The following is a 12,852-nucleotide window of genomic DNA, read 5'->3' on the forward strand; positions in this document are numbered from 1 at the left end:
TACTCATCAATAAGCCAAACATTGTTACCTAACACATAAACAATTTGTTTCTACTGCAAACCATGATCAACCATATGTCAAAATATATACGCTATTGTTATGAGTCATACCCCGGTATGTATGCGCTTCTCCTTAAGAGGACCTGCGTAAATCTCAAAATGTTGAACAACTGAGTCTAAATCACTACAATTATGAATCAATCAATGAATCACATATTGAACCCATCATAGATCATTGAACCAGATAGAGATCATCACACAATAGCATCATCTCTAGTCAACATATCATTCAATTAACAATTTAGCCCAACCAGAACTGTCAAACACGAATTATCATGAAAGAGACATCATTAACAAACAACAACAATCATAATAGAATTTATCAAACATCAATAACATCTCATACTGCAAAACTCTAGTACATGTATGGAACTCTTATAAATAACTTAAGTTTGTATACGAATTTCTCATTCACCAGACTTGCATAGAGATCTGTCCATACTGCAGAATATATATGTGACTACCCAGAAGAATATCTACATATGTACATGACTTCTCAATGGTATACATGCGTACATATCTGGAATCATTGAGTCAGGCCTTTGCTTCAACCACAAAACACAATTCACAACCCTTTCCATCACATGTTCATTTCAGAGTATCATTATTATCCCAAATCTATCATTGTTATTCATAATCATAAAATATCAAGCAAGCATGTTTATTAGTCACTAAAATGCTTTCAGATCTATCAAATCTAAACTTCCTTCATGCTCCTTGGTGCACACCTGTTTTAGATCAATTCATTAATACCCAAACTCTGACACAACACTTGGATGTTCGTCTCCCTATATATCTTTGGTCATAGCCAATATCTAATCCCTTAGTAATGTTGATGGTATTCATTGACGGGATCACATATCCATTATCATGCTCATTACTATGGTCCAATTCCATGGTAAAGACACCTAGTATTGAGAATACCATGGTGCGGAAACTGTACACAACTTTTCTTCACCATACATGCCTATGTACATGGCCTCTCTTCACAAGACCCACATATATGCTTCTAAACTTTACTTGTATCATCTTTTTATCTTTGGACTAATATTCCTTTGCCCATTCTCTCTAATGCATATGTACCATCATGTATAATCATCCTACTATCATCATGTTGACAATTTATCAAGTTAGCTGCAATCAAGAACAACACATTAGTCATAATTCGAATAGAATGTTCGAAAACTTCTATCATGGCCAAACATTGTGGACATTAACAAGGAGACATTTCTTAAGACATAAGCATAAACCTACATAGAAATTGTATAAAAACATGGATCTATAGAAGGAGGAGCTGGAGAAGAATAGGATGAGGATGGAGCAAGAGAATATGTGCTAACATTCCTTTTGAGGTAGCTTGGGATGTTAAGGAGGCCACCAGGGCCATGAATGAGGCACAATTAGGTCACTAAGTTTCTTAAAGGATGAGCAACTCTTTTAGCAGGGAGTATGATGGGCCTCCAAATTAGATATAAACTGAGGCCCATATAACCATCCTTCAACACATCAAACTTCTTTTTTACATTAGATAACATATTTTTAAATTTAATATCCTCATTAGGAACGTTTAGAAATAATTGCATATTTGTGCCTAATAAATTTCTTTCTATATAGAATATTGTGAGAATGTCGGGCAGATTATGAAGATTTGGAGGAGGAGATAATCTAGGGACTTTCTCACTACTATAGGAGCATCAATATTGGATAATAAATGAACAAAATATCATCAAATTATTTATAAATTCTGGAGCTCCATTGATTGAGAAAATCTAGGAATGTGTTCCTTATTATTTAATGCAAATTTCTAGTGTTGGGAACCAGATCCACTATTTCAGGGATTTTGGAGGGGAAAGCTTCCTTATTTCAAGGATAATTCTTCCCCATCAATTTTTATGAGTACCAATTTGAATTTTCCTTTAGGGGCCTACATTTCTCAGTCTTCTTATGGAAAAAACTTTTTATTTAGTAGCTCCACTTTCATTTCTAGTAGGGGTGTACATAGATTGGTTAAAATAATGAAGTTTGGTGCCATTTTTAGCTTCTAAAATTTGGATTCCTTCATAGGTATCTGATTTTCCTTGGGCTTGGCCATCCCATGAGCCTTAAAGCCCTCTTGTACAATTTATTTATTTCCTTTCAATGTATTTTTCACTTGCATCTCTTATTTCTACATTTACTATTCACGCCTCTTTTATTATAGGTTACATTGGTTAAATGATTGAAGTGATTAGTTTTTCAGGTTACTTACAAAGTCCCAACCGTGATGCAGCCTTACAAAAACTTTTAAAATTCATATTCATCATTAAGCTACTTGCCACAAATCTAGAATTTTGGGAAATCCCTTATAAAAAAAATAGTAGTAATTTTATGCTATTTCTTAGAATGTGTTAATGAGTTTCATTTGAGTTGATTCCACTTCTATTGGGTCATAAAAAAATTCAAGTTAATAAAAAGAATTACCTGATAGCATTTTCACTTGATTAGGTTAGGCATTTGGTAGGTTAACTAGCTCATTAGTTCTCGAATTTCCAGTTTTTAGAGTATTATTTTTATGTTATTTTTTAATATGTGTTAAGAGGATTACGTTGGAGTGATTCCACTTGGGATAGATTCCTAACACATACTAATTGATTATAAAAAATTCTCATCCAATTTTCATTTGATTTGCTTGAGCATTGAACAAGTTATCTCCTCTTATAACAAAATAGGGTCTCCTGTAGCACCTCCTGTAACACGTGTAAACTTGACCATATTTTCTCCAATAGATTGGCTTTTATCTCTTAGGCTTGAATAATGACCTACGGGATTTAAATACATGATTGGGGAAAATAAAAACCACTTAGGAGTTTCATTTTTACAAAGTAGATTAAGAATATTTCTTTTAATTCATGCCCTTAGGATTTCAATTACAAATTGTTGTTCTAGCATAGGATTAGTTTCTTTTCAAGGAAACATTCCACATTCTGCAATTAGAGTATTAATTTACATTCTACAAGTAGACTAATGCTTCCATTTTTTCAATTAGGTTAGTGTTTGATTTCATGATATTCACTACATTGCATCAGATTAATGAAGGAAAGACACATTGCATGTTTCACATATAATGTTGGCACCTTTTAAGTTTGTACAAACCCCAGGTTGATAATTTAAGTTGGTAGCCTTGGTAGTGCAGCATTCTTGTTGCAATACTAGGGCTCATCACATGTAACTACAAAAATAACAAGGATAGCACAACCATGAAAACCACATATTAACAAGTACATTTACACATAGAACACAAGAGGGAAAGAGGTCTTATTATGATATGAAAAAGCCAACCAATCAAGGGACTTCCATGTACCACCTGACCATAGATTAGGTTGAACCAAATATTTGTTTGAAATAATCACCATTGTGCCATATTCTGAGCATGAATGTGGGACTCACAAAAAACCAACCAGGTTTCCTCAAGCCTTATCGCAATCCCCACTGAATCACTAGGCCCTTAAAATAGCATCGATGCCTTCGAACCTCTCCACCTATGCCATGAGGAATTTTCATGTCTCCTAACTATACTTAGGCTTTACTGTATATCCTCCATTCACTGGTCGATGATTCCTATGCCTAATCAATACTCCACCCTCCAAGTTTTACTGTATATATCATCATTCACTGATTGAGGATTCCTAGGCCTGATTGAGGGAACACACCTATAGGCTTTAACGTATATCCTGTCATTCACTAGACAAGGATTCATAGGCACACCTAGGCACACAAAATCCAACTTACCTCAATACCACATTTTTGTGGTCCAGGGATTCCTAGGCCTTGTTTTCTTCTTCAGAGACCACCTCACTCAGTTTAGAAACCATTTGAAAATCCAACTTAACCAAATAAAAGAGACCCCATCACACCATGCCTATCTAGAAATGGAAAGAAAATGCTAAAAATCACTTTCACACCTAGCAAAACCCATGGAAATGATAGGAGGAGAGCCTAATATACACATGCATGTGCCATGCATGCCAAATCTAGTAAGGAAATCACACGTGCAAATCGATACCTACAAGGAATCCTGTTGTAGATTTTTTATTCTATTCTTCCTTGTTTGATAGTTTTTTCCCTTTAGCTTCTTTGTCCTTGATTTTATTTCCTTGATCCAATTCTAGAGTGCTCCAAGAATGCTTTAAGTGTTTGAGAGAGAGAATGGAGAGATAGCTCCACCAAGAAACTATCAAAAATCTTGGGGACAGATCCTCAGAAGCCTTGTTACTAATGAAGACTCTATTTTTTTAATTTTCGATTATTTTCCTTCAATTTCTTCCTCACATGAAACATGTGACCTTTCACCTCCATTTTCTCCTAATTTCCTTTATTTTCATAAATAAAATTCCAATTAATGCCACTTTTCCTTTTCAAAGCCTTTGTCATTGCCTTTGCCAATTTCCTTGGTCCATAATAACTGAAATGAACATCCACTAGGATGTTTTGCCCAACATTTAGCTTGGAATACATGTCCCATTACCTTGGTCTTATATAATTTTTTACATGAGTTTTTAACCGGGGCTGTCACATTTACTTTTGTCACATGCATGTTTCTAGGATTTTCACTATACTAGGCTGAAATTCACTGCTTTTCTTATGCCAAACTGTGGAAATTTGACCTTTTATAGCATTGCATCATCTCATGGGACATGTATGAATGTGTGAATATTCCTAGAGATAATTTATGTTAAATACATCTTGATAAGTCATCCTTTATTCCAAACTGAAGTATAAATTCCTTGCAACAACTATTGTCATGCTCTAAATGTCATGTGAAGTTGCTAAAGGCCTCCATGATTGGGTAAATTATTTCTAGACCATAAATCATATTTGACTCCATGTCTCCCAAAAGAAAAGGCACTAATCCTCCATTGATGATCATTTTCAATGCTTATTCTTTTCACCTCCCTCTTTTTATAGGCCTAACCTATATAGGTCACCTAGGGCATCAATTAGCTCACAATCTATGCATCCAAACACTTCAATTTTTGGTCCACAGCTACAATGAGGTTTTCTTTAGAGTCCCTCCAAATTTGAAGTAGATTTGATGGTGGGATCTTGACATATAAGAAGACCTAGCTTAAGGACCATTTCTTTCCCTAAGTTTCCCTTGGCTAGTGTCCTCATTAGGATCATTGCATTCAATCCTCAAAGAAACTTTTTCCTTTGATTCTCCTCTCATCCCTAATTACTTCAAGCCCCTCATTGGGTGATCAACTCCATACCCTTGACCTAATTTTGTATCTGCTTTGTCTTGTGTGGCCCCACAACCTATTAATGCCAATTCCACAAAGATCACACAAAGACCAATTCTCTATAAGGATTTCTAGGTCTAGGAATCATCTTTTCTAGATATATTCCTAAGCCCTAGCCTTGTGAATCCTCTTAGCCCTTCCTAGAGATCATATCACCTTGCCTCCCTAGAAAGAAAGCCATATAATAATTGAGTCTCTCTTGTGAATAAGCCTTAGGAATCACCCCATATCTTATCATTGACCCATCTATTCTTCTGACTCCTCTCATACCAGGAGTCCTCCCATCGATGAAATTACATAAAGAGTAGGGAACCTTAGCTTAGGTAATAGTCGGTTATCGCTCCATTGTTTCCCCTTGACCTAGTAGTTTCTTTAATATAGGGTCCCCTCCTAGCACCCCTGCTAGTTTTAGTGATAAAAATTTTTGTGTGATTCCTAGGGACACGAGACATGTGTTTTGTTCCCAATAATACATATTGACATATCATTATTGGTGCATCCATTGGAAGAACGAAGCCCTAGTTCTTTGTTGAACTTTAAGGTCAATGCTTGTAGGGTGAAGCAAGCATTTTTTTTTAGACATATTTAAATTCACCCTGGCAACTCCTACATAATTTACATGTATATCTCAAATAGGGTTTCTTTCTTTAATGATTTTCCTACTTTGGACATCACTAGCACCCTAAGCACCCTAATCATGTAACATGAAAGATGGTATGTGGGGTGCCCGCATTTGATGGTGATTCACTCTCCACAATTGACCATGTACAAATATATAATGCACATGCTTCAAAAGGTAAAGTGGTTCACCAGGATGTCCTTATGTTGTTGTTCATGAGATCTATTTGTTGTCATAACTTATGGTTTCATAATCACAAACCTAGGAGCATCTCATCTATTGAGGAGTTCGTTGATGGATTTCTTAGACATTTTCAAGTATACTATGCATTAAGAATTCAAGAGGAAGCATTCATTGAGCATCATCAAGACATTGAGAATCTGAGTAATGAGGAGGAAGAAAAATCCTCCTTTGGTCCACATGATGAAAATGATGATTTTGAGAAAACATGTGTTGGGAATGATGAGTCTGTGGAAAGTGAGGTTGAGGCTAACCTTACCTTTCTCAATTATATTACTCTTTATGACTCCCTTTTTAAGAACCTTGGGTAAGGTAATCCCATTAGCCCCTTGGAAGTTGATATTGGAGATTACTTTCATATGGAAAAGGAGAAATGGGAAATTGTTGGTCCTCAATTTGATTGTGCTCCAATTTATGATACTGGTAAGGAGGATGAGGTTCAGATTGGCCTTCCCTTTGTTTATGATGACATATTCATCAATACCCTTGAGAAGGAGGATCATTATTTTACCTTTCGTAAAATAGGTAAGTTGGAAATAATTGATTCTCATTTTTGGGAAAACCCTATATTTGATACTAACAATGAGGTATTCAATAGGTTCCTTGATCTTACCTACCTTCCTTGTGATTCTGGGTGTATATCCAAATCACTTGATCATTTAGAATATAATATTCAAGAAATGAGCACCATTGGATAGAATACCTCACCTTCCCCATCGCCTTTCATTCTTGTTCATCATTTTGAGTCATCCATAAGTGATTCCCTCACACATTTTCATATAATCTCAAGTGACCATCATCCCTTTCCCCCTTTTGAGTACATTGTCAAGGAGGAGCCCCTCATTAAATATTCTTTATCTCCTTAGACATACCCTAAGGATTATGATCACTCCATGAACTCCCCTCTCCAATATGACCATCACCTTGAGAAACTGATTTGTTGTACTCCTTTCTTCCCTCACCCTCTGTTACCCTCCCATCATGACCTTGTGCCATCCAAAAAGCATAGTATTACATGAGAAACTATTGTGATAGGGAATTCTTGAGGGTGATCATTCATTCCACCATTGTGTACTTAAATGGAAAGCCTCACACTTCTAGATTGGCTTATTTTCTTATGGATTCCTATTACCTCGAATGGAGATCATATTTTCCCACCTCTCACCCACCTCATCCTCGAGGTGACTATGTCCACATCTTCTTTTGGATTTATTACATGATTAATCATATTGGCAAGAAAATGTATATTTATATGATGATATGTTGGTTGTACTAGATTTATGATTACACTTAGTATTGGCCTTACTATATGCATGTTAGGGTAGGGTGAATCGCATGTTGTTTCTCTCATTATAAATAACATCATATGTAATTTCTCATGCTAGATTAGCTACATTTAGATTAATTTTTCATATGTTTACTTTCATATTGATTTTTACATAATAAGCATGGTTGGTCATAATGCACCACAAAAACATCTTCCCCCCTGTGCTTGGCCTCTAATATGTGCAAGTAACAAGTTTGTGGTACCAAGATATTAGGTGTGTTCTCATGACCTCACATTTGAGTATCTTCGCGCACATTCCAAGGAGCTCATGTCCCAGTTGTAGCCAGATGTTACCCATCACCTATGGGTAGTCTATGTTGGAGAATTTTTTTCTCCTAGAAGGTCCTTACCGAGTAGCCAAAAACACCTTGTAGCCACTAGATAGCTCAATGTGCCATCGTCTCTGCTACTAGAGCCATCCATGTTGTCCCTTGACCACGTTTCATGAATGTATGCTTGAAGGTGTGCATCCCGACCCCAAAGGTATGGATCTTCATTGTTATAATTGAGTAATTTTACTTGTCATTGACACTTTTGTGTGTGGATTTGTGGGGGAATTCAGTAGAAAGAGTGGGATAGGATTGTATTCTTCTCTCCGCTGCTTGATTTTGTCGTTACCCTTGTATCATTGTCCCATGGAATCTCCTTTACTGACCACTAGCTTTTGGTTTGGCACTACATGGAAAATACCAATTTTGATTGTGTGGTCTCACTTCTTGATACCGCTTACATCACTCCCCTTCCACTCATTTTAGCCCCATTCATCTATTTTCCCATCTCGGTCCACATGTGTCCAATAGGTCCACATAGGGTTAGCATACCCTCCCCTTGTCCACCACTTGGTTCGGGCCTAGAATGCTCAGAGAAGCATGCAGTTAAAAAGAAAGAGAAAACACAATTTGGCCACTCTCAATAGGAAATGTAGCAAAAAATGCAAAAGATGGTTGGGACATACAAATTTACCTCGTGGGAAAAAGACAAACATGAGCTCTAACCCTTATCCATGTCCATCATCTAGGTTCCTATGGGCCATAGATGAACTCCCTCTATCATTAAGGAACCCATGATTGTCCCAAATCTTGCTGGGCGATAAATCGCCCCACCTTAAGGGGGTATCCACTACTACATATTACACATCATGCCCTCATCCTCTCGAGCTCCGAATAGTTGTGAATAAAAATACATATAAGCCAAAAGGTATACGAATAAGGTTGGAAAAACAAAGGCTCGGGTAACTCGTGTATCGCGATTTACTCCCTCATACACTCACATACCTAGGTGTGGGCTTCCCTTATTGTAGCTATGCATAAACCATGACATGTAGTATGGTGATTTCCCTTGATCCCCACTATGCTCCATTATCATATAATTTCCACCCACCACTTAAGGGATGTACCATGGACATGTCACCCCCTTTAGAGTTTTAAACCACCTAATAGGTTCCTTGGTTAACCCCTTATTGATCTTGGAAACACTTGTACACACCAAAGCCCACTATCGAAGGCCATACCACCATGAAGTGCCCCATTTACTCCATGACTTGTAAGCTCATCTACTTGATTATTCTAATGATTTGTTGTATTGGAGGGCAAGGGGACACATTGGATCTTGTGCAAGATTGCAGGTGGATCTCCATTTAGGGCTTGATCTCTCTATACTGGGTTGCAGCCCTTAAGAGGGCCTCTTTGGCACTTGTAGGGTGTTCGTTGAGAGCCATGGACCTCCAAAATAGCAAATATTACTTCATGGATCCCCATCAGCACTCAAAGATTGCTCCTGTTCCGCCATTTGGATGAGGATGATGCACCTGGTTCACCATGCCCAACCGACTCCATATTTGCATCATACACTTGGAAGATATTCCAAGGTCCAGAGGATCTCTCCCACAATAGAGGAAGGGTTTTTTTCATCATTATATCCCTTTGAGATGGTTTACAAGAATTTTGAATCCATTTGGAGAGCCATGATGATGTCCTTGTGTCCCCACACCCACTTGGGAGCACTACAAGTTCTTGCTTGGAAAACATGATGAAAGCCCCTGTCCACTATGCTTGGAGTTGATTTCTACACCATGGAACCCCTTGGACTTCATTAGTGATGAGCACCAGTATTGCAACAATAATTTTGCAACTCCAAGGCTACCATCTTTACTTTATCACCTCGGGTTTCGTACAAATTTGGAGGTGACAGTGTTGTATATAGTAGTAAAAGTGATGGTCCTGCCTTTTGTCACTTGTTCAGCTAGCAAGAGACCATTGGGGGTTTTCAAGCCAGACTTCTATGGATTTAGAAGAAGCTTGGTTTCTTGATGAAAGAAAGGGAAATATACTCTAAGCGAGAGTTGATCTATTGTAATAATGAAAAATATCAAAATTCGATGCTAAATCACACCATTTCCTAATTAGCTACTAAGAAAATATGCTTTGAAATAATGCTAAATTAACATGAACCAAATGCTACTGTCTAAACATGCAAGTTAAAAGCATAAAACATCACCATTGTGCAAGTAAAGGGACTGAAATAACTTTGTTTTTGTCTTTTTCTTGTTTTCATGCAAAATCAAATATGCAAACTAATCTCTTGTGGTGATGTTGCAGGTGGTTTATGGATGTTTGGGGATGGATGGAAGGTTTTGGAGATGGATGGTGGTGTGGGATACCCTAGGATGACCTTTGGGGGCTTCCTATAGGTTTTACCTCAATTCAGCCTCAAAACAGGTGTTATAGGGAAAAGTGTCTATGCAGAACTGCTAATCCCACTAAGGCGGGTAGCTACCTTAGAAACAAACAAAGTAAAGCTACTTTCGTTTTCCTTTATGAAAGATAGATGAGAGAAGAATAAAGGAGACCAACCTCTGTCTTGTACTTGGTTCCTTGTTCGATTCCTCTCTCTTCTGATAGTCCTTTGCTACTTGCTTTCTTGTATACCCAGCTTCACAGAGTACCTATAGAATCAAAGTAGCATAACACTATACAAGAACATGGATCTATTATCATAAACAATCTAGGATCAGACGTAAATTGACCATACAAATGCATGAAACATAAATGACACAAGAGTATGGAGGAAAACTTGAATAGCTTTATTGATAATCAAGAAAGAGCCAAAAGAGTTACAACCAGTTGTTCTGACCCAGCATCATCCTCCTAGCAAGTAAGCCCTTCTTCACCTCATGCAAGGCTTAGATCACCCAACACTATGATGTTGCCTCAAGAAACCAACAACAATTCCTTACAAGATGCAAAATTCCAGCCCCCTGGATCTCTTGGATGAGGGATCCATATATAGATGTCTGTAAGGGAGATGAGTTAGCTTGTGATTTGATTAGTGTCTTCCCTCTGATAGTTCTTTCTTCCACTTGGAGATTGATGATCTCTTACTCATCCTTGGTCAAATTCAGAGAGGCAAGTGTCACAGGAGAAGTTTCTGGAAGATTCCATGCTTCTCCACCTCATGGATTGACACTGCCATTTGTCTCTTCTCACCCATCGCACCCCATAGAAGGGCTTTTTGAAATGCAACGCACCCTCTGAGTGTACTTAGGTGAGATGCAACACACTTTGCCTATGGAGCAGGTGAAATGATCGAGTTTTGACCAGTTATGAGTAGTTTTTCATGGAGAACTTCTGGGAGAAGCTGTAATTAGTTGACGTTGTTCCTTTAGGGGTTGGAACAACACTTTTAGGGACTTAGGAGCCCTTGGTTCATGGACATTTTATGTTTGGGGTTGCAGTGCCCAAAAATGTCTATAATAGTTGCCCCCTAAAGCATGAGGTCGTTAATATTTTTTGATGTCGGGTGAAATGCTTTATCATGAGGATCTGAAGTTCTTTCAAGCTGGAAGAAGACCTGTAATAAGATACAATACAATACATTATATTCATAATATTTTCATGATCTAGCTGAGGCGAGAATTCCCATGCTCAACGTTATAAATTCATTTTCATGTACATAGGACAGACAATCGTCTGAGTGTAGACTAATGATTCTGGTAGAGCCATCATCCTTTTGATTGGATGATTATCTGTGCAGTAATGATGTACATTTGATGTCTTTATTTTCCTGAATATATATCGCAGCCCGGATGGATGAAACTATATCTAGGGTCTTCAATCTCATTCGATCTTCACTCAAAGTACAAATCGATCCATGTGAGAGATGTTCTGAAGTCGAACATGGAAAGACATCGCCTGATTACAAGCCAATGATGTAAGTTGTTAATAGGCGTGAGAGGAATCACCAATAATGATAATGATCCTCAAGGTACAACAATACAATTCACATGGTTTGAATAAATGACTTGGCATCGAACACCACACAAAATCTTTCGGTCGAAGGTCATTGATGTAAACTTGTCGTCGGAAGTGAGAAACTTGCCATTGAGGTATGCAAGCTTCAAAGTACTGAAAGGGGTGTTCCTAGATCGACTTCTTGGATAATGAGCTGATGTCGACAAGAAGCGATCCGTCATAGGAGTGCCTTAATGAATCCCACATCAATGACACGGAAAGGAGCAAATGATTTTAATGGAGGTGAAAATGGTTTGGTGATATAAGGTTCAGGGTGGCGGTCATGAAAAAATGGAGCGTAAATGTATTGCAGCGGGCGAGACCTAGGTGAATTCTCTGAGTGACTTCTCCTGAACATACCGGCGACACTGACATGATGTATTGGTAGCATTAACCCCAAATGTGGATGGTGTGATGTGACCATGGTGATGTGACTGGTGAATGAAACAACCCAACCCGACTTGGATGTGGAGTGAAAGTGTCATGTTCAAGAGTGACTTGCTACCAACAAAGTTTCTTCAAGTTTTCTTCCCAATTTTTCCCAAGTCATTGCTGACCAGTACCTTTTTATTTTTGTCAAGCTTGAGGAAGATAACATATGCTTGTTCTATAATTTTCCCTTCGGGCAAACCCATCGCTATGTTTTAACGAGCCTAGTGATAGTGAAACTCGTTATTGTCTGCTATCAACAAGTTTGTCGCTATTAGGTTTTAACGAGTTTAATGACAAAGATAACTCAGTCCTTTTCAATTTTAGAGAGTCTGAAAAGGGACGTAAAGGAAACTCCGAAAATCCTTTTTCGTCATCTAATCCCTTAAGTCTGAAAAATTATAAAACAATACAGAAGGGATGAATTTTTCATACTTTTAACAAGCCGAACAAAACAAGCGCTCAATATTTTTGTGTAATAATCCCTCAGGTCCAAAAAGATTAAAATCTAAAGGAGGGATAGCACTTCCGGTCCATTTAACGAGCTGGAGAGGCCAATGGCTCAGCAATCTTTTCATATTTTACGAGTAAGTTGAAAAGAGCTTAAAGG

The sequence above is a fragment of the Pinus tabuliformis genome, chromosome 7, assembly GCF_031772625.1.
Source record: "Pinus tabuliformis cultivar Carrire ecotype Pingquan chromosome 7, CPIR1, whole genome shotgun sequence".
In the NCBI taxonomy this organism is placed as follows: domain Eukaryota; kingdom Viridiplantae; phylum Streptophyta; class Pinopsida; order Pinales; family Pinaceae; genus Pinus; species Pinus tabuliformis.